General features: G+C 40.8%; 2 long non-coding RNA genes across 2 annotated transcripts in view; both read left to right on the top strand.

Moving 5' to 3' along the window:
- Positions 1-712: 712 nt before the first annotated feature.
- Positions 713-25,884, top strand: part of LOC131813900 (uncharacterized) — a 33,806-nt gene continuing 8,634 nt past the window's right edge. Inside the window, exon 1 of the long non-coding RNA XR_009347028.1 lies at positions 713-819. This is a non-coding gene — a long non-coding RNA (uncharacterized LOC131813900). The remainder of the gene's footprint in view (positions 820-25,884) is intronic.
- On the top strand, positions 11,615-12,641 carry LOC131813901 (uncharacterized). The gene is made up of 3 exons (XR_009347029.1): positions 11,615-12,063; positions 12,151-12,248; positions 12,374-12,641. It is a non-coding gene; the product is annotated as an uncharacterized LOC131813901 (long non-coding RNA).

Raw genomic sequence — 25,884 nt, 5'->3', positions numbered from 1 at the left:
TATTCCACTGACCTGTATGTCTGTTTTCATGCCAGAACCATACAGTTTTGATTGTTACAGCTTTGTAGTATAGTTTGAAATCAGGGAGAATGATACCTCCAGCTTTGTTCTTTTTCAAGATTGTTTTGGCTCACTTGGGGTCTTTTGTGTTTCTGTACAAATTTTAGGATTCTTTGTTCTAGTTCTGTGAAAAATGCCATTGGAATTTTGATTGAGGATTGCATGGAATCTGTAGATTTCTTTGGGTAGTATGGACATGTTAACAATACTAATTCTTTCAATCCATGAGTGTGGAATATCTTTCCATTTATTTGTGTCATTCTCAATTTCTTTCATCAGTGTCTTATAGTTTTCATAGTACAGGTCTTTCATCTTGGTTACGTTTATTCCTAGGTATTTTGTTCTTTTTGATGCAATAGTAAATGGGATTATTATTGCCTTGATTTTTCTTTCTGATAGCTCATTATAAGTATATAGAAAAACGACTATTTCTCTATGTTAATTTTGCATCTTGTGATTTTATTGAATTCATTTATTAGTTCTAACAGCTTTTTGGTGAGGTCCTTAGGGTTTTCTCTGGATAATATTATGCATCTGCAAATAATGACAGTTTTACTACTTCTTTTCTGATTTGAATGATTTCTATTTCTTCTTCTTGCCTAATTGGTGTGGCTAGAACTTCCCGTACTATGTTAAATAAAAGTGGTGAGAGTGGAAACCCTTGTTTGTTCCTGATTTTAGAGGAAAAGATTTCAGCTTTTTACTGTTGAGTATGATGTTAGCTGTGGGCTTGTCACATAAAGCCTTCGTTATGTTGAGGTATGTTCCTTCTGTGTATACTTTGTTGAGAGTTTTTATCATAAATGGATGTTGAATTTTGTCAAATGCTTTTTCTGCATCTATTGAGGTGATCATATTGTTTTTATCCTTCATTTTGTTAATGTATCATGTTGATTGATTTGCAGATGTTGAACCATTCTTGCTTCCCTGGGACAAATCCTAATTGATCATGGTGTATGATTCTCTTAATGTATTGTTAAATTTGGTTAATATTTTGTTGAGGATTTTTGCATCTCTGTTTATCAACAGTTTGGCCTTTAATTTTTTTTTTTTCTGTGTGCTGTCTGTCTGCTTTTGATATGAGGGTAATGCTGGCCTTATAAAATGAGTTTCAAAATGTCCGTTCCTCTTCAATTTTTTTGGAATAATTTGAGAAAGATAGGTGTTAACTCTTCCTTAAATGTTTGGTAGAATTAATCTGTGAAGCTGTGTGGTCCTGGACTGTTGTTTTAGGGGAATTTAAAAATTAAAATGAATTCAATTTTATTACTTACAACCAGTCTCTTTAAATTTTCTATTTCTTCATGACTCAGTCTTGGAAGGTTGTATTTTCCAGGAATTTATCCCTTCTAGGTTTTCTAATTTTTTGGTATGCATTATTCATAATAGTCTCTTATGATCCTTTGTATTTCTGTGGTTTCAGTTATAACTTCTTCTAACTTCTGGTTTTATTTGGCCTCCCTCTCTTTTTATGAGTCTGGGCAGAGGTTTATCAATTTTGTTTATCTTTTTAAGAACCAGTTTTTAGATTCATTGATCTTGTCTATTGTTGGGCTTTCTTTTTTTGTTTTTGGTTTCTATTTCATTTATTTCCATTCTTATCTTTATTATTTCCTTCCTTCTACTAACTCTGGGCTTTATTTGTTCTTCTTGTAGTTCCTTTAGGTGCAAAGTTAAATTGTTTATTTGGATTTTTCTTGTTTTTTGAGGTAGGCCTGTACCACTTTGAACTTTACTCTTAGAACTGCTTTTGTCATGTCCCATAGATTTTGGAAAATTGTGTTTCCATTTTCATTTGTCTCAAGTTATTTTTTTATTTCCTGTTTGATTTCTTTATTTACCCATTGATTGTTTAGTAGCATGTTGTTCAGTTTCCACATATTTGTGTTTTTCCAGTTTTCTTCTTAAAATTAATTTCTGGTTCCATGCCACTATGGTCAGAAAAGATGCTTGATATGATTTTAATCTTCCTGAATTTGTTGAGATTGTTTTGTGGCCTAACAAGTGATCTTTAAGTAAAGCTTTCTCAAAATGCATAGAGTTCTAGATTTAACAGAACTTACTGCTGGAGGGGCTTCAGTGGAGGTAAATAGTTTCACTAGGTGGTCTCTGAGGTCCCTTTTATAGGACTTGCCTGGACTAATACATTGTTACCTGACATAGTCAAAGGGTGCAGGGGCTCAAATAAAAGTGAAAGTTACACATCATGTGCTTGATTTTGCTGTTCTTAGGCCACAGTTAGCTCCTTGCCGCAGCTCCCAGAGATCCAATACAGTTTCACTTTCTCTCTGCCTACCCTTGTACAAACCAAGAAAGGATTTCAGGTCATCAAAATCACAGCAATGAAAAATTACCAGGGAGTGAATTTAATCGAGACTGTACTCTTTATTGAACATCTGTTCTAAGTAGAGCACTCTACCATGGGGAATAGGAAAGAAGTAAAGGAAAAAAAAAAATCTGGCTCTAAAGTTGCTACGAAGCAGATGGAGAAGTGATATGCAGAAGTTGTATTCAGATTGAAACTTACCATGGGAGAGTGTCCGGGAAGGAGGCCATTGATCACATTAGGGAGGACCTGGTGATGGAGGCCTTGCTCCCAGAAATCAGGGAAAATCTAGGTCCTGCTACCAAGGGTCACCCCAGCCATGGGAATCTATTTATCTCTGTTTATCTGGTCATTAAATGCAGCATACCTTTCAACAGGCACCAGTTAAAGATTTATGCTTAATTGTCCTTACTCTGCAAAATAGTGACCTTGGAGGCAGATGCAGGGGACTAAATCTTCAGTTGCCCAGGACCACGGTTTCCCAGACTGATCTTGGTACAACCAGCAGTTTGAGAACCTCTTGCAAATTATCTGAAGAGTCTTTTGAACTCTTTGGAAACAGCTATGGAGTAAACATAACCATTATGTTTGTAATATTAATACAAAAAGAGTAACATTTCTCAGTTGTTCTGTTCATACTGGCAGCTGCTATTGTTCACAGAACCTATAGCCTCAACAAGAAGTTAGTATATTTATGTCTGTCCTGTTTCCTCTAGGAGTCCTATATATGTACCTAAGAAAAAAAATCACATTGAGCCAAATACGTAACCTATGTAATAGGCACAGGAAACTCAAAGATTTAGAGGAAAACCTTTTCAGAATGCGGGAGAATGCAGCAGAATTTCACTATTAGAGGCATCCCCTGTCTTCTGTCACCTCACACTGGAGCCCCAGCAGAACAGTGTGCATTTTCCTCCACCTTTGCTGGGATTATCTGCAGGAAGATGTCACGAAGAATGAAGGATCCTACAGACCTTGGTACTAAGTCCAGTGAAAGACTGCAGGGAGCCTTGACATGAATTCTGAGATTGCTCTGAAGCCAGTGCTCTGGAACTCTCTCAGGACCAGGCTGCCAGGACCCACTACCATATTCTCTGATTTTGGTGAAGGTTCAAGGCTTTGGGACATGGGGAGGTTCTAGATGTCCACTGGGGGCTTCTAATGGGGACCAGGGCAGATTTGGGCAGAGTTGGGATATATGCTTAGAAATCAATATAAAAACATAAGGAGATTCCACAGAAATTAAATTGCCTTCTCTCAAGGATTTTCTGAAGCAACTCCAATCCTGATTCAAAGTCTGGGGATTCAAAGTCTGAACTAGATTTGTCCTGAAACCCCAAGACTGGCTGGTGGGTCAGGTATTACCAGGTTCAGGGCCCTCCTTGGGCATGCAGTACTTATTTAGAGCCTTTTAATCCATGTGCACTACTAGAGCACTCCCTAGGGGTAGTATTTGGATCTTTGCTTAACTGTACTTACCTCAGACCCTTGACAGTTTAATACTCAGTTGAAGATAATTTCATACAGTTCTTTTTCATGATTTACATTCATCTGTAAGTCTTCTTTTATTAGGAATTATTTTCTTTTAATTTTTTGTGGTGGAGAAGTAAACTTTTTTTTTTTAAACTTCTAGAGGAAACTGAACCCTTTTCTGCATTTTGCAGTAAGTTCTAGGAGGAAGAATGCATACAATCTATTCGTCTAATGATGTGTCTTGAAAATACATTGCATTCCTATGTCAGATTTTCTTCCAAATACTACTCCCAACCAGCATCTGCTTGATTTTTGTAGACGTAAATAGACATGTATGTAGATACACATGAGACCAGACTAATATGCACATAGAAAGATATAGTTACTGAGGTGCCTGGGTGGCTCAGTCGGTTAAGCATCTGCCTTGGTTCAGGTCATGATCCCAGGGTCTTGGGCTCAAGTACCATGTCAGGCTCTCCGCCCGGCAAGAGCCTGGTTCTTCCTCTCTCTGCTTGTGCTCTATCTCACTATCTCCGTTTGTCTCTCTCTTTCAAATAAATAAAATCTTAAAAAAGAAAGATAGAGTTATTAAATACATGTTTATATATGTGAATGTTGTAGTATTAATTTTATTTATGTGGATGTATATATGTACATGAGTGAGGATACATAAAAGTTTGTGAGCTATACATAATCATAAAACTTGAGTATGGGAACACACATGTCAATTTTGTCCAAGACCAAAAAAAAATGTGTTTGTGACAGAATATGGAAATCTTTTAATGATGAATTTAAAATGCTTAGCTTGCTCAATTTCTATTTTAAGCTACATTTGAGGAAATGGACTGCTATTTGTGTGAGCTCCCTGGGACAAATGCTTTCTTGGGATCCACTTCTTCCCCTAGACCTTGAGATTATTTTTAACCATTCTAGAATATGGAGCTCTAGCCTGTTTGAGAGAAGCTGTTTTGCACTTCCCAAAGCCTTCTACACTCTGTTCTTCAGGTAAAGGGGGAGAGGTGACAGAGAAAATCCTGATATGCCACGGCAGAAGCCTGGGAGCTCTGGCAGCTGGAGGCTCTCCTTGCTGGGGGCAGGGTGTCTTTGCAGGCCAAATAGAGGAGCAGATGGAAAAGGGCTGGAACCTGGCAGTGGCCCCCACCTCTTTGTGCAGCCAGGCATCCCCCTGACCCTTCTCAAGGTGTGGATGCAGGTCCTGGGCAGCAGGAGGCTGGGGAGGGTGGGAAGGTGATCCAAATTTAGTAAGCTAGTTTAGATATGAACTAAAATCTGCATGTATCAGACAAAAATATTGCACTTTGCCACACGGTATCACTCTTACATTTCAAACACACAAAAGAATTCTGCATGGTTATGTAAAATAACATCCTAGTAAGTAAGTTGTTTTTTCATTTGTATCATCACAATCCTGTCATTGCTTATTTTGAATCTGCGGTTGGAACACAGTAGTATGCTGTATTACAGGGTTGGAGACCAGAAATGAGTCCAAAGTGAACTTGAGTGAGGCCATACCCTTTTCAAGGTATCGTCCAAAGGGCTGCTTGTGGATGAATCCATGTAAGTCAGAATAATTAGGGATTCTCCACATTAACTTCCTTATAGAATACATTGTTGCGGAAGGCTTAGTAATTGAGGTGTGCTTGTGGGAAGCTTCTTTATATCAGTAAAATTCACCGATAACCACAGCAGTTGTTTGTGCTCTCCCACGGAAAGATTTTTTACAGAGGTGAACCGTGTGTAGAAATGTCAGTGCGTGTTGATGTAAAAAGCAGACTGATCTATAGTTTGTTTTATTGATTAACATTTTTGTCCCTACAGTGATGCATCGCCTTATGACCAGGAGCTGGCTGTGGCTCCTGTGCCCCCTTGGTAATGGAAAAGAAAGGGCGTCTGAACGTGAAAGATTTGGAATCCAGGATCCACAGAGCATGAAGTAACTTGTTCCAGGTCAGCCAGCTAGTACTGGCAGAGCCAGGATCTGAATCCTCTGTGCCCATCTGGAAGTCTCCACGCCCATGCCCTTGAGAAACTGGCCAATACTGTTGTGGTTCACTTTGCTTGTCTATAAAATGAGCACAATGGCATCCTCTACTTGACCTCACAGAGCTCTCATGAAGATTTCCTATGGGCGGAGCCTGGGGTATCTGTACAAATATTAATTTGCACGACTAACCCCTGAGTTGTGGTTTGCCGTGGAAGAGCCTGGCTGTGAAGCTCCCCCTACCTTTTTTCTCTCCCCATCACTGCACCCTGCTTCCTAGTCTGCTCCCTAAACACAGAATGGGCATTTCCACAGGTTCTAGCTCTGATTCTTGGCTTCTCTCACTCTCCCCATTTCTGCTTTTTTTTTTTTTTTTTTTAAGATTTCATTTATTTATTTGACAGAGAGAGATCACAAGTAGGTAGAGAGGCAGGCAGGGGGAGGGGGGAAGCAGACTCCCTGCCGAGCAGAGAACCCAATGCAGCACTTGATCCCAGGACCCTGAGACCATGACCTGAGCTGAAGGCAGAGACTTAACCCACTGAGCCACCCAGGTGCCCCCTGCCTTTTTCCTTCTTCTCTCTCTTATCTACTTTCTGTTTTGCACTTTTACTAATTAGCCCAACAACAGTTTCCAAATCCACCCTCTCCAATGCCGTGCCAACATTTCCAACATTTCCAACAACCCTCTGCCCCATAACATCCGCTTCCCTGTATCCACTTTTACAGCTAATGCCTTGTCTTCCAGTAGCCCCAACACAGGCCTCAGCCATAGGCCCCAAAGATGACTCTTCTCTTATCCTCCTTGATACCCACACAGAAATGAGCCAGAGAGGGCAGAGGGCATGGGCGTGGAGACTTCCAGATGGGCACAGAGGATTCAGATCCTGGCTCTGCCAGTACTAGCTGCCTGACCTGGAACAAGTTACTTCATGCTCTGTGGATCCTGGATTCCTTAAGGGCACTTTGACCTACCTGAAATGCAGATGCAAGAGCCCATCATTTGTTATTTGCATAATGTTCTTTCCCTTTCAGGGGCTTGGAATATTTTTAATTACAGTACTTAATTATGGTCAAACACGTACCCCATTAAGTTTATCATCTTAACCACGACAGGTATACAGTTGAGTGGTAATAAGTCCATCCACATTGTTGTCCAAGCATTACCACCACCCATTTGGCAAAACTGAAACTCTGTACCCAGTTAAACAATAATTCCTAATTTCCCCTGTCCTCCCCCAGTCCCTGGAAACCCCCATTCTACTTTCTGTCTCTGAATTTGACTACTCCAGGGACCTATATGAGCAGAATCCTATAGTATTTGTCCTCTTGTGTCTGGCTTATTTCATTGAGCAGAATGCCCTTAAGGTTCATCTGTGGTGCCACACGGATCAGAATTGCCTAACTCTTACAAGCTGAATAAAAATTCCAGTCTGCCTGTGTGTATGTGATATTTTGTTTATTCATTTGTCTGCCCATGGGTACTTGGGTAGCTTCCTCCTCTTGGCTGTTGCAAATAATGCTATGAACATGGGTGTACAGATATCTCTTAAGAGACCCTGCTTTCAGTTCCTCAGGTCTGTACCCAGAAGTGGGATTGCTGGATCATATGGTGATTTTATGTTCCACTTTTTGAGGAACCGTCGTACTGTTTTCCGTAGCACTTGTGCTATTTGACGTGTTCCAATTTCTCTGCATTCTCGTCAACACTTACTTTCTCAGTTTTGGTGTAAAGTTTTTTAAAAGATAAGGAATTAACTAGGTAGTAGCCCATGTTTCTCTAAACTTATAGGAGGATTACCTCCTCAGAACCATCTGGAATGTCTGTAAAAATGGAGACTCCTCACCCCACTCAGACAGAATGGGCCCTCTGAATGCGACCTTTTTAAGCGAGCTGCTGTGTAAGCTGCCACCTACATTCATAGGAATGTCTCCTGCAGGCGAGGTGGTGGGCTAGCTGACGAGACTTTGAGGAGATCTGAGAGGGAGAGCACCCCTGAAAAACCCCAGCATGTGGGACAACTCAAGCTAGACCCGGCAAGATCATCTCCTCAAGAGGATTCAAATGACCACCCAAGTTAAAGAATTACAGTCATTCATACTGTTTCCGCCCCCTCCCCCTGCAATGTTTTGGTCTGCTCAGTCATCATCCACTAAAAAAAATCAAATTAAGGTCTGGAAACGGGACATTTTTAGCTAAGGAAATGCTCTTGATCAAAAACCAGATTTCAACTGGGGATCCTCGATGAAGTACCTATTATCAGCTTCCTACAGATCTCCTCAGAGCCATTCTCAGGCATTAGGGAAGCAATCTTCACGAGGGCCACTTCCCTGGCTGTAATGCCTACTGTGATATGAGTCATGCCTTTTGTCTTGTGCCTGGAATTTGGGGATGTTTACGAAAAGTTGTTGTAAATACGAGTCATAATTCCTCTTTTCACAAGATTCTTTATTTCAGAAAAATGAGTAGCTCATCACGTACAAACGTCATATCGCTTCCAGTCCTATTGTCACCTGGAAGTAGTCTCTCAGTTTTACTAGGGATTATTTAAAGGCTTTTGAGAACAGTATGTCATGGAAATCTTCCAGAGAACACAGTTTCTGGGTTGCCACCTACTGAAATACACATGTGCACCAACGGTACCAACTTCAGCTTCTGAAGGCAGAAAATGGAGTCTTGCATTTAGAAGCAAATGACAGTGAAACAAAAATATCTTTTTAAACTGAGGCTCCTTGAGTTTGAGTATAACATCTACTTCTCTTGCCTCATTTAAATTCCCAAAGCAGGGGGCACCTGGGTGGCTCAGTGGGTTAAAGCCTCTGCCTTCAGCTCAGGTCATGATCTCAGAGTCCTGGGATTGAGCCCCAAATCAGGCTCTCTGCTTAAGCAGGGAGCCTGCTTCCTCCTCTCTCTCTGCCTGCCTCTCTGCCTACTTGTGATCTCAATCTGTCAAATAAATAAATAAAAATCTTAAAAAAAAAATTCCCAAAGCAGGTGGAGGTGTAATGGACACGGACATTATGATAGCATTTTCCATAGCACAACAAAACCTTATTTTCAAACAAAACTGCTCTGACACCAAGCATTAATATTTTAAAGTAAAATGTGACAGCTCATAACTGTTTTAAAAAGGAGACTAGGTCACTTGAGCTTTCTTCCCCAGTGGCGTCTCTCGGCATTCAGACATGGACACAAGACCAGACCAGATGGGTACAGTGAAGCAGGACACAGTCCAGACTGCCCAGCTAGTCGCAAGCAAAACAAACAAAGCAATTAAAAAAAAAAAAAGACAACATTCCATTGAATCCCTGTAAATAGAAATACATGTTAGGTATGTACTCTGTCACTGATCCTTGTTTGTACTTGGCAAATGGTGGTAGATGGAAGAATAAAGTTAGACATAAGACGGTCAGATGTGTGTGCCTAATGAATCGTCTGGGAGAGGTAATTTTATGTATATGGAGCCAAGCGTTGGGAAAAAAGTTATACTTTTAGTTTCTACAGGGACATACTGAAATGGAACTGTCTGTGGTAGGTATAGTTCCATTCATGCAAGTAGAAGCCTTTTTTTTTTTTTTTAATTTGATTACAGTTCACACGTAAGGTTACATTGGTTTCAGGCATACAACATAGAGATTCATCCACTATACTATGCTGGTAAGTATCTTCACCCTCACCCCACCATATAATGCTGTTACAATATCATTAACTAGATTCCTTGTGCTGAACCTTTTATCCTGGTGACTTACTCCTTCCATACTGGAAGCCTTCATCTGCACTCTCCCCATCACCCATTTTGCCCCTCTCCCTCTGGCAACTGTTTGTTTTCTATATTTATAGGTCTGCTTCTGCTTTTCATTTGTTTATTTGTTTTTTTAGATTCCACATATAAGGGAAATCATATGGCATTTGTCTTTCACTGTTTTTTAAAAGGCTCTGAGGCAGGAGAATTATTAGCTGGGTGTTTGGTGTTAATTTGACTGTTTGACAGCAAGATGGGAAGGGAGGCAGGGCCAAAAAAAGTTGACCCCTCTTCCTTCTTCTGTTCGATAGAGAGCTTCTTTCAGGAGTGGCTTAAAACTCTGGAGAACAAAGCTTCACAAACCTCAGAGCGCTTACATATCACCTGGGGAATTGTTAAAAGGCAGGTTGCCATTTAGCATGTCTGGGGCGGAGCCTGGGACTCTATTTGGATGAAATTCAGAGGTGAGGCTGATTCCGCACGGGGCGGGGCAGAGGGGGGCGGAGTGGCGTGTAGTCGGAGTTAGAGCAGGAGAGGCAAACTGGTGCTTTGCGTTCCCTCCTAGCCTGAGAGCAGAAAGCCCTACGCTGGGGCAGGACGAGGGCCCTACCTAATAACCTCACCCTCTCAGCCGTCCACCTGTTTGCTCTGTTATCAGTCAAGCTGAATCCTTGTTTTGAGATTTAAAAATGTGCTTTATGCTTTCTAGTGGGATTATAGAAAGCAGTGGGACGGGCATAGATGGTGGGTAACCCAACAGCTTCGTCTAAGACAACAGTGTTCCCAATTTACAGAGAAATCCAGGCCTTACAGATAACAACCTCCTCTGGGGGGTGGGGGGATCGGCAGCACAATGAACACGTCCCTCTCATGATGAGCTCTCATTTTTCTTCCCATATTCGTGGCCTGCCAGGAATTTTGTATTTCACAAAAGGTGTTAGTTACATTTTTTTTTAAAAAAGATTTTATTTATTTATTTGATAGACAGAGATGACAAGTAGGCAGAGAGGCAGGCAGAGAGACAGGAGGAAGCAGGCTCTCCACGGAGCAGAGAGCCCAATGCGGGGCTCTATCCCAGGACGCTGGGATCATGACCTGAGCCGAAGGCAGAGGCTTTAACCCACTGAGCCACCCAGGCGCCCCAGGTGTTAGTTACATTTTATCAGGAATGAAAGTTCATTTTGCCCTCGTATTCTGGCATCGATATCACCAGGAATTTTGGAAATTCAGTGAGTCAAAGATCAAGGTCAAAGTCATAAAGTCCTGGGTGGAGAGGTTGCGGCCACGTGCCAAATTCTGCCAGAGTAGAGTTTTTGCCCTTTACCTGATTGCTTTCATTAAGACTCCTGTTTTTGCGTTTTTTAAAAAAAATTTTTAATTTTTTAAAGAATCATATTTTATTCAGTGTCAGAGGATTGCTTGCAAAATAGATTCAGATGTCTCCTCTACCTAACATCCGTATATGCCCCTCCCTCTGAGACCGCCGGTCCACGGGCATCTGGCAACTTCAGGATTCAGTTGCAAGTTCTTCAGCAATGGGTTTCTGTTGTTCTTGTCTCTCTATTCACTGACAACTACCAGCTCCACTGGGTTTATTCCCTGTATAGAAACCACTCTATGGAAACATTACCTATTATCCTCTCAAATTACTTTTTACACGGGCCTTTAGTTTGAGATCCACAAAGGGGGCCGGCCCTTTCTGATAATCAAAAGGTCCTGATTCTGGCATCAAATTGCCCTTACTCAACCTCATAATCATTTGGGCTGTGCCCAATTAAACAGTCCAGTTCTCTCCTTTTCTGGGCACCTGCTAACTTTGTAATTTGTCATCTCTTTTAAAGTTAGGTATCTCATGTGACTTCTGTTGGCCACTCATGTGGGTGGGACTTGTATGCTATTCCAGGAGGCAACCTTAAGAGCTCATCCACAGTTCGCTTCCCATCCCTCTAGTATCATGGAAGCATTTCCCTGGGGTGGGGTGGGGTGGGGTGGGGGGGTTTCCCAGCAGCCAGCAGCCGGGGACCCTGGATGGTGCCAATAAGAAGAGTGCCCTCATCACCACATCTTGTAATCCACACTGCACATGTAGTATGAACTACAATAAACCTTTGTTGTGTTAAGCCATTGAGAGTTGTGTGTGTGTGTGTGTGTGTGTGTGTGTGTGTGTTGTGGTTGGGGGGATTGCTCCTACAGCCTAACCTATTTTCTGCTGACTGGTCCACTGGCATTCAGCTGATGGTGTAATCCATCATCCACAAGCCCAAAACTGCTAGGAAAACAACTTTTGGGTCTGTTTGGTATGGTCTTCATTTTCTGTTGTGAGGTAGGGAGTGGGAAGGAGGGGCAAGTTCTTTCAAGTAGAAGGAAACTGTTGTTATAACCACCACTAGGAATCACTTCCTCATCGCAAACGGCTGGCTCCTAGTTCAGTTAAGAGCTGAAATTAGTTCTCGTACATTGTAAGGACTTCAAACATATTTATTAACAAAATTAACTTTAAATGTCTATAATGCATTCCTGTTCATGCTTCCATCACCTCTCTCAAGGTCACACCTGTACTGGGTGCAGCGGTTAAACAGATGCAGTAAACCATAGGGTCACATACAGTCTTCTTTAGAAGGAGGATTAACTCAAGTGCACTGAAGTAAGCATTTTTTTTCTTTCTTCTTCTTCTTCTTCTTCTTCTTCTTTTTTTTTTTTTTTTTTTTTTTGGTGGGGGAGGAATTAAGTAGTACAACTTGGTTATTTTATTGTTTCTGTCCCATTTAGTAATTAATTTTGGATCCTTGTGGTCGGCACAGAATCTCAGGTGCTGCTTTGCTGCCTCCTTGTCGTGGCCTTCCGCATCTTCGACTCCGTGATCAACCAATCCCGCTCCATAATCTTCCACTCACCATGTCCCATCTGCTGACATCACCAGTAGCTGATAATGTAAAATCTAGTCATCTTGTGGCCCTTCCCTACCACATTTTTCTCTAGTCCTTCCTGGGTTTGAAATGAATGTGCATAAAGAAAACTTTCTTCCTCTTGCTTTCAATTGTTGACTTACTTCTGTAGGGTGCCGTTCAGAAACCAAATCACGGACACTGAAACCGATTTCTTGTTCTACATGAGCAGTAGTGTTAGGAAGTGACTGAGATTTTGGCTTTGGAGCTCAGATCTTCTGGGTCTGAATTCCAGTGCGGCACTTAACTCGCTATGAGGTCCTGGGTCTCTCTGGGCCCCCATGTCCCATCTGTAATATGGGCTTACAACAGTGTATCTTTCCTTGGCTACTGTGAGTATCCAGTGAGTTAATACCTGGAAAATACTTGGAAGAGTGCTTCTTACTTAGCAAATACTTAGAAGTGTCAGCATCCTCAGCAGCCCAAAAAGGAGGCAACGTAGCCCAGCCGAGTGTCAGACCGTGGAGCAGACTGCCTCTGTGGCCTTCCGACTTCTCTGTGTGTCCACTTTCTCAGCTATCAAGTGCAGCTAATGTTAGTACCTGCCTTACAGGAGGACTTCTGTGAGGCAAAAATAAGATAGTATGTGTGAAGGTTGTAGCTGCTAGTGCTGGGACCTCCAAAATGCTCAGTAAAGACTAGTTTACTACTATTATTGTGATTATTTAAAAAAATTTCTTTTTAAGGGGTGTCTGGATGGCTCAGGTGTTAAGCATCTGCCTTCAGCTCAGATCATAATCCCAGGGTCCTGGGGTTGACCCCTGCATTGGGCTCCCTGCTCAGCGGGAAGCCTGCTTCTTCCTCTCCCACACCCTCTGCCTGTGTTCCCTCGGGGTCTCTCCCTCTCTCAAAAACAAAACAAAACAAGCAAACAAAAAAACTTAAAAAATGTGTTTTGAATTCTCAGCTTTAGAAACAAATTTACCACCTCCTTCCCAGAATCCTATGCTTGCCTCTCCTTTCTGTGGCATTTACCTAATCACTTGAAAGATTGAATTCCTGGTGTTGCCTAATTTTTCTTTGATGGGGTCGTTGCTTTGATCCAGGGGGATGCAGTGTTTATGCTGGCTGTCAACAAGGCAACGCCCAGGGATTATTTTTTAGAATGATCTAATGTCATTTCCCAGAAATTCTCCAAGAAACAAACATTTTTTCTGGGGGCCAAATAAATTTGAGGCTTGCCTTAGTTCTTTAATACATGTTATAACCCATCTTTCAGATACCCACATTTTCCTGCATGCCCTGACCCTCTGCCAGAAGGGGTATGCCTCTGATACCTAAGATGAGAATTTTTTGGGTTAAATTCAGTACTTTTTTTTTTGGTCTGAGATGTATTTTACAGTGGAAGTTTAAAAGAATTACCTTGTTTCTTAAATTTACAGTGACTAGTTTTTCCTATCTTATATATATTTATTCAGTTCTATTTCCTACTTGCTTTTCTAATTATCAAAAGAATAGTACAAGGCTTGGGGTGCCTGGGTGGCTCAGTGAGTTAAGCCTCTGCCTTGGGCTCAGGTCATGGTCTCAGGGTCCTGAGATCAAGCCTCATATCGGGCTCTCTGCTCAGCAGGGAGCCTGCTTCCCCCACTCTGCCTGCTGCTCTGCCTACTTGTGATCTCTCTCTATTCAATAAATAAATAAAATCTGCTTCTTAAAAAAAAAAAGAATAGTACAAGTCTTCTTTTGTGAGACCTCCAAATGTTTCAGGATTCAGCAGACATTATTAACTGTTCTTCACACTTCTGAGAAACTCCACATTTATCTCAGTTCTCTATGGAAAAGGTCCCTAAAAATAACTATAGGTATGGAAATAGACTTACTACAAGGAAAATAGTGTCTCTTTTTATCTCTTAACTATTACAAATGTAAAATCAGATTTATTGGTTTAAGGCAAGTACTAACATTGCTTCTCTAAAAATACCGTCTATTCAGTTTATTCAGAAATGATGCTGAATCTCATATATTCAGAAACAAACACCCTGCATGGAAACGTGTTTGCTCCCTTGTTCTCATCGGCTTTTCCACTTTTGGGACGTCTGAGCCATTGCCTGGCTGTCCTCATATGCCCTGAGTTTATAAGAGAGTCATATCAGTTTGTAAGTTTATAAGCCATGCAGACGGACCCTCTGAGCATTCACGGCCTCACCTGTGACTAAAGAGGGCCCTTTGGCCATACCAGCAATGTATCTGAAGCTTTGGGCAAATATAAACAACACTAAGAAATCTTGATGTGTTCCCTGCATGACATTGCCTCTGTCTCAGGCCTGGCAGGATTGACCAGAAGGGGCCTGAGAAGAGGAGGTATCAGCCAAGCTGGGTTTATACTCGATAAGAATAGGAGAAGCATGCTGGGGCTTCAGGGGACAGACAAAGCTGGAGAAGCTGGAGAAGGGGTATCTAAGGAGCATGAAGGGTAAAATATGGAGAAAGAGAGACCTCCGAGTGATCTACAACCAGGGGAAGAGTGGAACTGGTTAAATGCCATGGGAAGTCTGCTTTAGCGGAACATGAGTGGGGGAAGTAATCTTTAAAAGAGAAGCAGAGTGTGTGTACATATATGTATGTACACATATATATGTGTACACTCATGTGTGTGTATATGTGTGTATATATATATATATGCAGCTAGCATATTTTAACTAAGTAAGCTGATATTTGGGGAGATGGACTAAGGCTACGTGTAAAACAAGTCGCATCCTATCTTGGAGGTATACTCCCCCCCCCCCTCCCCCGCCACGCCCGGCTTGCCCAGCCCCCCCGCCCAAAGGGTTGCTGTTCAAGCACGCCTCCACCAGGGGACACCTGTGGTCCACGCAAAATCGCTGCCCTCTGGCCGGGGTGCTTCGGTGCGTCTAGGAGACAGTTGGAGTCCTATGAGAATGGCTTAATTTCCAGGGCTCAGTCCCCCAGTGTGTGTCTTATTTTTTTTTTTTTTTTAAGATTTTATTTATTGATTTGACAGAGAGAGATCACAAGCAGGCAGAGAGGCAGGCAGAGAGAGGGGAGGAAGCCGGCTCCCCGCCGAACAGAGAGCCCGATGGAGGACTCTATCCCAGGACCCTGGGACCAGGACCCCAGCCGAAAACAGAGGCTTTAACCCACTGAGCCACCCAGGCGCCCCTCCCCCAGTGCGTGTCTTAACGGGATGTCCCGCCCCAGGCCCCGAGGGAGGCATCCCTGCGGAGTGCGTGGGGCCCAGTTCGGCTCTCCGCGGGAGCTTGGAGCCCGGCCCCGAGGGGCGCACGTGCTGCAGCGAGTGCCTTCAGCTACCGGCCGGCTCTCCCACCTTCTTCAGGCCGCCCTTCTCTCCCCTCGCCCTTCCTTCAAAGTTGCCCCTCCCCTTCCTTTGTGCCGATAACATCTAGAAGGGGGCCAGCTCTCCTTCAGCTTTTCGCTGACTAGCTGATCCTCCACACGGTGGCAAGGAGAGGTTATTTACTTTTTCTCAGGAAACCTCAGCATCTAGGTGGGAAAGGACCGGTTTCCTGGAAGAGCGCTTCCAGAAAGATCACCCCCCCCCTCTAGGAAATGTCACAAACTTTTTAATCTAGGTACTTCCTGTTTCCTCAGTTTAAAGGACTCCTTCCCCGGGCCACAGCCTTGTAAAAGAACTTCAAAGGCTCGGCCTTCCAGGTTTAGGCTCCTCGGCTTTTTTCTTTGAACTCTTCTTGGTTTAGTTTGGGCATTTAGCTATCCTACAGAATGTTCTGTGGCGATGAAAGGAACGTGTTTGTTAAATTCTCTTCGACCAGTTTCTGTCAATGCTCTCGCAGGTATCCCACCAAACTTACATACTGTATTATTCTTGGGGGTTGGAGCCTCTGAGGAGGACACATGCCTCGTTCAGATGTCATCGTGAGGCAGAAGGTAGGCTGTGGATGATATTGTCCCTCTTGAGTGTAAATATTTAGATTTCTTTATTTAAATTTGCAAAAATGTATAGTCATGAAAGCATTACTTGCAAATTTATGATCATTTGTATTTCTCCGTGGTTCAGCCTCAGATGTCCGTGTAGTTATTCTCCTGGAGAGGCATAAATGATGAGGGTAGGCAAGACTCTTAAGATTGGAAACTTATTTCATAGACACAAATGTTTTGTTTGTTTGTTTGTTTGTTTGTTTAAACCTCTCTTTTGTAGAGCTAATACACGTTCTTGGAAGGAACATGTCAAGGAGTTATCCATCCTTAAAACCTTTAGTCTATTAGAGATTGGAACGATCTTTAGGAACCCTTTCCTTAGACCCTAGAAAGATGAGCTATAAGAACTTGGGCAAATGACCCCCTCAGAGTACCTTTCCCTTGTGGGAGGTTGGAATGGGAAACTGTTTCACAAGTAGTTTGAAGATCAAAATCCAGAGGAGATGAAAAAAAAAAAAAGTTAATGCCCCTGGAATTCAAATAAAAAACTTAATACCATTTAAAAAAATTCAAAGGAGATGATAAATGAGGACATGCTTTATCAAACTCACATGCATGGAACAAATGTCGCTATTGAGGGAGGCAGAGGAAAGAAGGCTTCAGGAGAGGAGAATGAAGACGGGTGGAGGGATGGGACAAACATCTGGAAGCAGGAGCACGTCCCGTCTCAAGAAAGGGGAAAGAGAACTGAAGAGGCCCTGAGACACACGACCTTCCTTCACAACGTTGTACCGTGTGTGGCTCTGAGGGGCCACGTCATGGGATAAGAGGTGATTTCCCTAGTGAAAATATGGTGGGATTTTATGTCAGAAGAGCTGGCTCTGCCAGTTGATAGCCTTGAAGACTTGGAGGGAAATTTCTCAAGCTCTGGATCCCTGATCCGTTAAGGATGAATGATGATAAGTGTTATGGTCAGTATTAAATGGGAGTCCTAGAAAAATTGACTTTGTAAATTCTAAAGGGCTATGGTGATTACCATAGCTGTTGTGGTACAGTGATGATTACCTCTGAAATGAGGCAGTGGCCCCAAGCCATACCAGTAGCCACTGTATTCTTCACTACCGTGGACTCCTGGTTCAAAAAAATGCATTTCACTTAAGAACATCCTCGATGAAGCAGTAAAAATTGAGTTTATTAAACATCATCCCTTGACTACATGTCTTTTTAGTATTTTCTGTGCTGAAATGGAAATGCACTGAAAGCACTTCTGCTGTACACTGACATATGATGGATGAGTGCTTCGGTTGTTTGCCATGTGAACTCCACTAGCTGCTTTGTTTTTCCTGTGGGGCACCAGTTTTATTTAAAGAATGCTTAGCAGTCAAATTGAATACCTGAGTATTTCGTATTCTTGAGAAGGAATGACATGACCCTGTCATTTCAAAGCACACAAGTGACAGGACTTGCAGTGTGAATGGTGTTGCGATGAACACCTATCTTTCAAAAATCTTATTTTCAATTCTTTTGGATATATACCTAGAAATGAAGTGCTGGATCCCATGGTAATTCTATTTTTAATTTCTTGAGGAGCCACAGAACAGTGGCACCATTTACATTCCTGCCAGAGTACATGAGTGTCCTAGTGTCTTCACATTCTTGCCAACACTTATCTTCCATTTATTCTTTTGATAGTAGCCATCCTAATGGGTATGAGATAATATCTCATTGTGGTTTTGATTTGCGTTTCCCTGATGATTAGTGATGTTCAATATTTTTTTATATGCTTGTTGGGCATTTGTATATCATCTTTGGAGAAATATCTACTCAAATCCTTTGCACATTTTAAAATTTTGATTTTTTGTTTTTCTACTGTTGAGTTGTAGGAGTTCTTTATGTATTCTAGTTGTTAACCCCTTATCAGGCATATGGTTTGCAAATATTTTCTCCCACTCTACAGGTTGTCTTTCCACTCTATTGATTATTAATTGTTACCTTGGACACACAGAAGTTTTAAAGTTTGATGTAGTCCTATTTACCTATTTTTTGCTTTTATTGCCTATGCTTTTGGTTTCATATCCAAGTCCAATGTCATGAGGTTTTCCTCCTATGTTTTCTTCTAGGTGTTTTATAGTTTCAGGGCTTACATTTAGCTCTTTAATCAATCTTGAGTTAATTTTTGCAGATGGTATAAGATAAGGATTCAACAACTTCTTTTCTTTCTTTCTTTTCTTTTTTTTTTTTTTTTTTGCATGAGAGTGTCCAGTTTTCTCAATACATTTAGCTGAAGATACTATCCTTTCCCCATCATTTAAGATCAGATATGTGAGGGTTCGTTTCTGGGCTCTCTCTATTCTATTCCATTGGTCTATAGGTCTGTCTTTATGTCAATACCATACTCTCTTGATTACCATATCTTTGTAATATTTTGAAATCAGGAAGTGTGAGGCCTCCTGCTCTTTTTCTCCCTCAAGATTGTTTTTGCTATTTGGGGTCCTTTGAGATTCCATATGAATTTTAGGGATTTTTTTTTTCTGCTTCTGCAAAAAATACCATTTAGATTTTGATGAGGATTGCAGTGAGATATATATTGTTTTGGGTAGCACAGACATTATAACAATAAGAAGTTGTCCAATCCATGAACATGGAATGTCCTTCCATTTATTTGTGTCTTTAAAATTTTCTTTTTACATTGAAATTTTCATTATTTTGTTTTTAGTTTTTAGTGTACAAGTCTTTTACCTCCTTGGTTAAATTACTCCTAAATAATGAATGGATAAGGAAGATGTGGTCCATATATACTATGGAGTATTATGTCTCCATCAGAAAGGATGAACACACAACTTTTGTGTCAACATGGACGGGACTGGAAGAGATTATGCTGAGTGAAATAAGTCAAGCAGAGAGACTCAAGTATCATATGGTTTTGCTTATTTGTGGAGCATATGAAATAACATGGAGGGCATGGGGAGATGGAGAGGAGAAGGGAGTTGGGGGAAATTGGAGGGGAAGACAAACCATGAGAGACTGTGGACTCTGAAAAACAATCTGAGGGTTTTGGAGAGGTAGGGGGTGGGAGGTTGGGTGAGCCTGGTGGCTGGTATTATGGAGGGCATGTATTGCATGGAGCACTGGTTGTGGGGCATAAACAATGAATTCTGGAACACTGAAAAGAAATTTAAAAAATAAATAAAAATTTTTTAAAAATAAAAAAAGAAATAAAATCCTAAAAAAATTACTCCTAAATATTTAATTTTTGATGCTATTGTAAATGGGATGTTTTCTTAATTTCCTTTTCACTTGTTCATTAGTGTATACAAATTAATAGAAATGCAACTGATTTATGCATGTTGATTTGGTATCCTACAACTGTGCTGAATCTGTTTATTAGTTTTACAGGTGTGTGTGTGTGTGAGTGTGTGTGTGCATGTGTGTAATCTTTAGGGTTTCCTAAGGTCATATTATCTGCAAACACAGATGATTCACTTCTTTCTTTCTAATTTAGGTGATTTTACTTCTTTTTCTTGTCTAATTGCTCTGGCAAGGACATCTAGTATTGTGTTGTATAGAAGTGGCAAGAATGCACATCCTTGCTTTTTTCCTTATCTTAGAGAGAAAGCTTTCAGTTTTTCACCATTGAGTATGACATTATCTATGGGATTTTTATAGAGTGGCCTTTATTATGTTGGGGTAATTTCCTCTTTTCCTAGTTTATTGAGTGTTTTTATGATGAAAGGCTATTGAATTTTGCCATATGATTTTTCTGCACTGATTAAGGTGATTGTGTGGTTTTTGTCCTTCATTCTGTTAATGTGTGTTACAGTGATTGATTTTACTATCCTTGATTCCAGGAATAAATACCATTTGGTCATAGTATATGATCTTTTGAATGTGTGTTGAATATGCTTTTTGAGTATTTTGTTGAGGATTTTTGCATCAATATCTATCATAGATATTGATCCATAGTTTACTTTTATAGTAATATCTTTGTCAGATCTTGTTATGATTGTAATTCTGGCCTCATAAAATTAGTTTTGAAAGTGTCCTCTCCTTTTCCATTTTTTTGGAAGAGTTTGAAAAGGATTGGTTTTAACTTTTCTTTAAATGTTTGACAGAATTCTCCAGTGAAGCCATCTTGTCCTGGGCCAATGTGATTTTTTAATTATAGAAAACATATGTTTACATTTGAAGGATCTCTTATTACTAGTGAACCCAAATTTTCCAATTGACCTATTTATGATGTTTCAAAATCAAGTAAAAGTAAAAGTATCATTCAAAGTGCAAGACAGATCAATTAACTTTAACACAACAGAGAATGAAAATTTTACTGATATAGATTCAAACTCTACACTGCAACTAATCATTTGTCATAATTTCTTGTAGTATCACCAAAAGTTATATGAAAAGATGATTAAAATACTTATATTTTTATAATTATATATTTGTGTGTTTAGATTTTTTTCATATACTTCAACCTAAACTACATATCACAACAGATTGTGACAACATAAAATTGTGATGAAGAAGGCATCTTTTTGAATTCTTGGGGGAGCCGGTATAAATGACCTCTTAAAAGTCTTCCATTCCAATCCTTAAATTCTAATATCTCAATTTTTAAAAAATAATCTTCATGTCCAGCATAGAGCTCAGTGCAGGGCTTGAACCCACAACCTTGAGATCAAGACCTCAACTGAGATTAAGAGTTGGATGCTCAACCAACTGAGCCAACCAGGCACCCTAAAGACCTCAACTTTTTAATTATTAAATTAAAAAAATTTATTTAAATTCAATTTAGTTAACATACAGTATATTATTAGTTTCAGGGATAGAATTTAGTTATTCATCAACTGCACATAACACCCAGTGCTCATTACATCAAGTGCCCTTAATGCCCATCACCCAGTAACCCTATCTCCCACCCACCTCCCTTCTAGTAACTCTCAATTTGTTTCCTATAGTTAAGAGTATCTTATGGTGTTTGCCTCTCTGTTTTTATATTTTTCCTCCCCTCCCTCTATGTTCATCTGTTTTGTTTCTTAAATTCTACATATGAGTGAAATCATATGGTATTTCTTTCTCTGACTGACTTATTTTGCTTAGCATCATACTCTCTAGTTCCAACCACCTCATTGCAATTAGCAAGATTTTATTCTTTTTGATGGCTGAGTAATATTCCTGTGTGTGTGTGTGTGTGTGTGTGTGTGCGCGCGCGCGCGTGCACGCCCCACATCCTCTTTATCCATTTATCTGTTGATGGACATCTGGGCTCTTTCCATAGTTTGGCTATTGTGGACCTCGCTGCTATAGACATTGGGGTGCATGTGCCCCCTTGAATCACTATTTTTGTATCCTTTGGATAGATAAATAGTAGTACAATTGATGTGTCATAGGGTAGCTCTATTTTTAACTTTTTGAGGAATCTCCATGACCTCAACTTTTTTAAAGTAAGATTTTTAGAAGTCTTGCCTTGGGACATCTGGGTGGTTCAATGGGTTAAGCCTCTGCCTTTGGCTCAGGTCATGATCTCAGAGTCCCGGGATCAAGTCCTGCACTGGGCTCTCTGCTTGGCAGGGAGCCTGCTTCTTCCTCTCTCTCTCTCTGCCTGCCTCTCTGCCTACTTGGTCTCTCTCTTCAAATAAATAAATAAAATCTTTGGAAAAAAAAAAAAAGTCTTACCTTAAAAAAGGTGCCAAATACAAACCAAAAATTTGTTCTCAACCTCTGTAAAACAACATGGATATATGTATGTGTGTGTCTGCCCTTTCATTTCTTGGCCTTGTTAATGTTATTACTAGGAATATAGTCTGCAGAAATAAATCTAAGGAAAACTAAAATACAAAGAAGACAGTTTACACAAATATGTTTATCATAGCTTAATTTATGCCAGTGAAATTTGGAGCAGCCTAAGTAAGCAGTGCGTAGCAAATGTTAAGCAAACAATGATACATCAATATAATAAAGTTCTGTGTAACCATTAATGTCACAAGTATATAGATTACAGTCAGTAAAAAATGAACCCACTCATAATGTATAGTATAAATCATTGATTATAGCTGTATAAAAATTCAGGTTTCAATATTGACCAGAAATAGAAGCATTTTAGATACATAGATTGTTTTTCTGTAAGATGGTTGTATGCACCTTGATACTTATAAATGATAGACGGTCACTGAAGAATATTCAGTTCTGGATACCAGAAAGCCAGTTCTGGATACAAATAGGCCAGGATGAGCCATTTTAAGTGCAAGGAAGTCTCTTTGGGTATTTTCATCCCTTCTCTGGCCTCCTATCTTCTCATAGTCTGGTCAGGGAAAGAGAGAAGTATATAGGGCAGTGCAGTTGCACGAGTACCATAGGCAAAGGAATTGACTGGGAGTCCATGAGAAGAACCAACCAGCCAGGGATGTTTGGTTGACTTAGCGATATGTCATACCACATCTGGTCTCCTTGGTTATTGCTGCATTGGCAGGACTTAGAATTTTGCAATCCAATCCAATCAGATTTACCACACATTTATTGAGTAGCCACGTACTTCACTAGATCTTGTGGGACCAAAGGCTGACTGAGCCATGGACTTTACTCATAAATTTGCTCTCAATCTAGAAGAATGTAATCATGTAGATTAAATTCTACATATGAGTGAAATCATATTGTATTTGTCTTTCTCTGATTGACTTATTTTGCTTAGCATCATACCCTAATCTACATGAGCCATGGGATTCTACATGAGCCATGAAGTGGATGGGCAGTGATCTTTGAGATAATTGAAGATAAAACATATTGTTAACCCTTACTAATTAATAAGTTTCCTGACTTGGGGGGCAGTTGTTAACTACAACTGCTCACTGGTGGCCTGACACCTTTATGTCACTGATCCATTCTGTCCCAGAGTACTGTGGATTGCAGGGTTGGGGAGACTCAGAAGGAAGGAAAAGAGACCAAAGCAAAACAAAGTAGCAACAACACAAACAGGGTAACTTAGTCATAAATTAAATGCCTTTTTGGAAAAAGACATGAATGCAAATAATTCTCCTTCTGAAGGTTAATGTGTTGATTTGTCTCAAAATTGTTTTCTCTTCCTGTAACAAAATAAAGTTAGGGCCAGATGAAACTATCGTCAGGGTCATTTCCAGGAGCCTAAGAATAGATATAAAAGAGTGGAAGTACGTGGGGCAAGCAGAGAGGTCTAAATTTGAGACTCTTTTTCATTTGTTCTCTTCCTTGTCTGCCTCACTGGATAACCGTGAGGTTATGTAAAATGGGTTTGTGAATTGTAGAGTTAAACAAAAATGTAAGATGGCTGTTGCTTTTATTGTTAGTACAGAATATTCTATAGACCTGGATTTTGCAATAAATGAGAATTACATGTCCTATGTAATTTATGATTTCAGTGGTGATTTCATATAGAAAAAACTCTCTGGTTCTAATAATAAAATGCGAAGGTTTAAGTTATTTTTTTTTCTTAAGTCACTGGCAGAAGCACAAAGTTTTCCATATGGTTTGGTCTCATAATTGGCAAAATTAATACTTGTCCAAGATGTAAATTAATTTTCAGAGACAAAAAACTTCCTTTCCTCTTAGCACACAATTAATTCTATCCTTTGGGGTCAGGGAGAGACCAAGCTCAGCCTATAGCCCATCTCATAGCCACTGTTTTTTTTTTCTTTTCTTTTCTTTTCTTTTCTTTCTTTCTTTCTTTCTTTCTTTCTTTCTTTCTTTCTTAATTTGAGAGAGAGTGGGCAAGAGAGAGAGCACAAACAGGAGGAGGGGCAGAGGGAGAGGAAGAAGCAGACCCCGGGCTGAGCAGGGAGCCCCACAGGGGCTCAATCCCCAGGATCCTGGGATTGTGACCTGAGCCTGAAGGCAGATGTTTAACCAACAGAGCCACCCAGGTGCCCCTCACTGCCACTGTTTTCAAACATCATTTTCCCTGAGACTCTACATATATTATTACACAAAGTAGCTCAAACCAAGGGAAAAAAGTCTTTCAGTGAGATGTTTGGACTCTCCCCAAAATGCTGATTAATCCCAGGTCATGATATTTGGAGGAAGCAGTTTCAAGTTTTCTGGGTGAAAAGCAGAACAAACTTGTGAGCAAGTGCCTACACAATTTTCAGCCCAAGCTGGTTCAATTTGCCAGAGGGCGTTGATAGCATTTCTCGTATTTAGTTTGAAACATAAGGGACAGCTGCCCTTTGGAAGTCCTTCAGCTTCACTGGTCAGACATCTGAAATCCACATACAGCAGGGAAGGTGAGGGCAAGAGGAGGTGGAGTGTGGATGGAGTGAATCAGCAACACTCCTCTGAAGTCCTTGGCAGCCAGAAAACCTGGCAGTAAGTCCCAACCAGGGACGTTGTAGAGCGAGAAGCAGCTCCCATATGAGCTCTGAGACAGAGTAGGGAGGGTAGCTTTCTCCTCAAGACAGTTCAAATAAATTACGTGTCCTAGAGGGGCGCCTGGGTGACTCAGTCAGCTGAACATCCAGCTTTTGATTTCAGCTCAGGCCATGATCTTAGGGACCTGGGATGGAGCCTGGAGTTGGGCTCTGTGCTCAATGTGGTTCTGCTTGAGATTCTCTCCTTTCCTCTCCCTCTGGCCCGACCCTCCCCTAACCTGTGTTCTCTCTTTCTCTCTCAAATAAATAAATAAAATCTTTAAAAAAACTACATGTCCAAGAGACTGACCATATCATTCCAATTGCAATGTGCATGTCTCCTAAAGGTGTATAAGGCAGTGTTCCTCAAAGGATAGCTCCTAGATGCAAACAAATATTAGGGGTACCATCAGCTGATACGCTTGGTTAAAAATGTAGACTGAGATTTGGAAGTGGGCTGGGGCTCAGGCTTGTGTTTTTTTTTTTTTTTTTTAGATTTTATTTACTTATTTGACAGAGAGAGAGATATCACAAGTAGGCAGAAAGAGAGGGAGAGGCAGGTTCCCTGCTGAACAGAGAGCCCAATGTGGGGCTCGATCCCAGGACCCTGAGATCATGGCCTGAGCCGAAGGCAGAGGCCTAACCCACTGAGCCAACCAGGCGCCCAGGCTTGTGCATTTTAAATAAGGATTCAGAATGCTTCTTATTGCATAAAGATTTCCTTGCCTTGCAGATGGATATCTTAGAAGTCAGGACAGGTAGGTGGGGGCAAAAATTTAGGGGCTGATAGCTTGTTAGTGTTCCCCAAATTATATTATACTGGTTAGTTACCCATCGAACCTTGAGAAGAAAACATATTTTGGGGTGGTAGAGAGTTGCACTATATTTCTCATTCTCCTTTCTCCTCTTGGTCTCGATGTGATTCTTGAGTTTCCAGTGAAACATTCCTAGCATGGAGTCATATGGATACCACCAGTTCCCCATCTCCCCTACCAGGAAATGGAAATCTCATCATCAGACACCTTTTCATTTTCTTTGCTGCATAACAAATTACCACAAACTTAGCCACTTATTTATTTATTTTTAAATATTTATTTATTTATTT

Source organism: Mustela lutreola, chromosome 13 (assembly GCF_030435805.1).
Source record: "Mustela lutreola isolate mMusLut2 chromosome 13, mMusLut2.pri, whole genome shotgun sequence".
Lineage (NCBI taxonomy): Eukaryota > Metazoa > Chordata > Mammalia > Carnivora > Mustelidae > Mustela > Mustela lutreola.
Note: the sequence above shows the minus strand (reverse complement) of the source record. Positions and strands in the feature narration are given on the sequence as shown.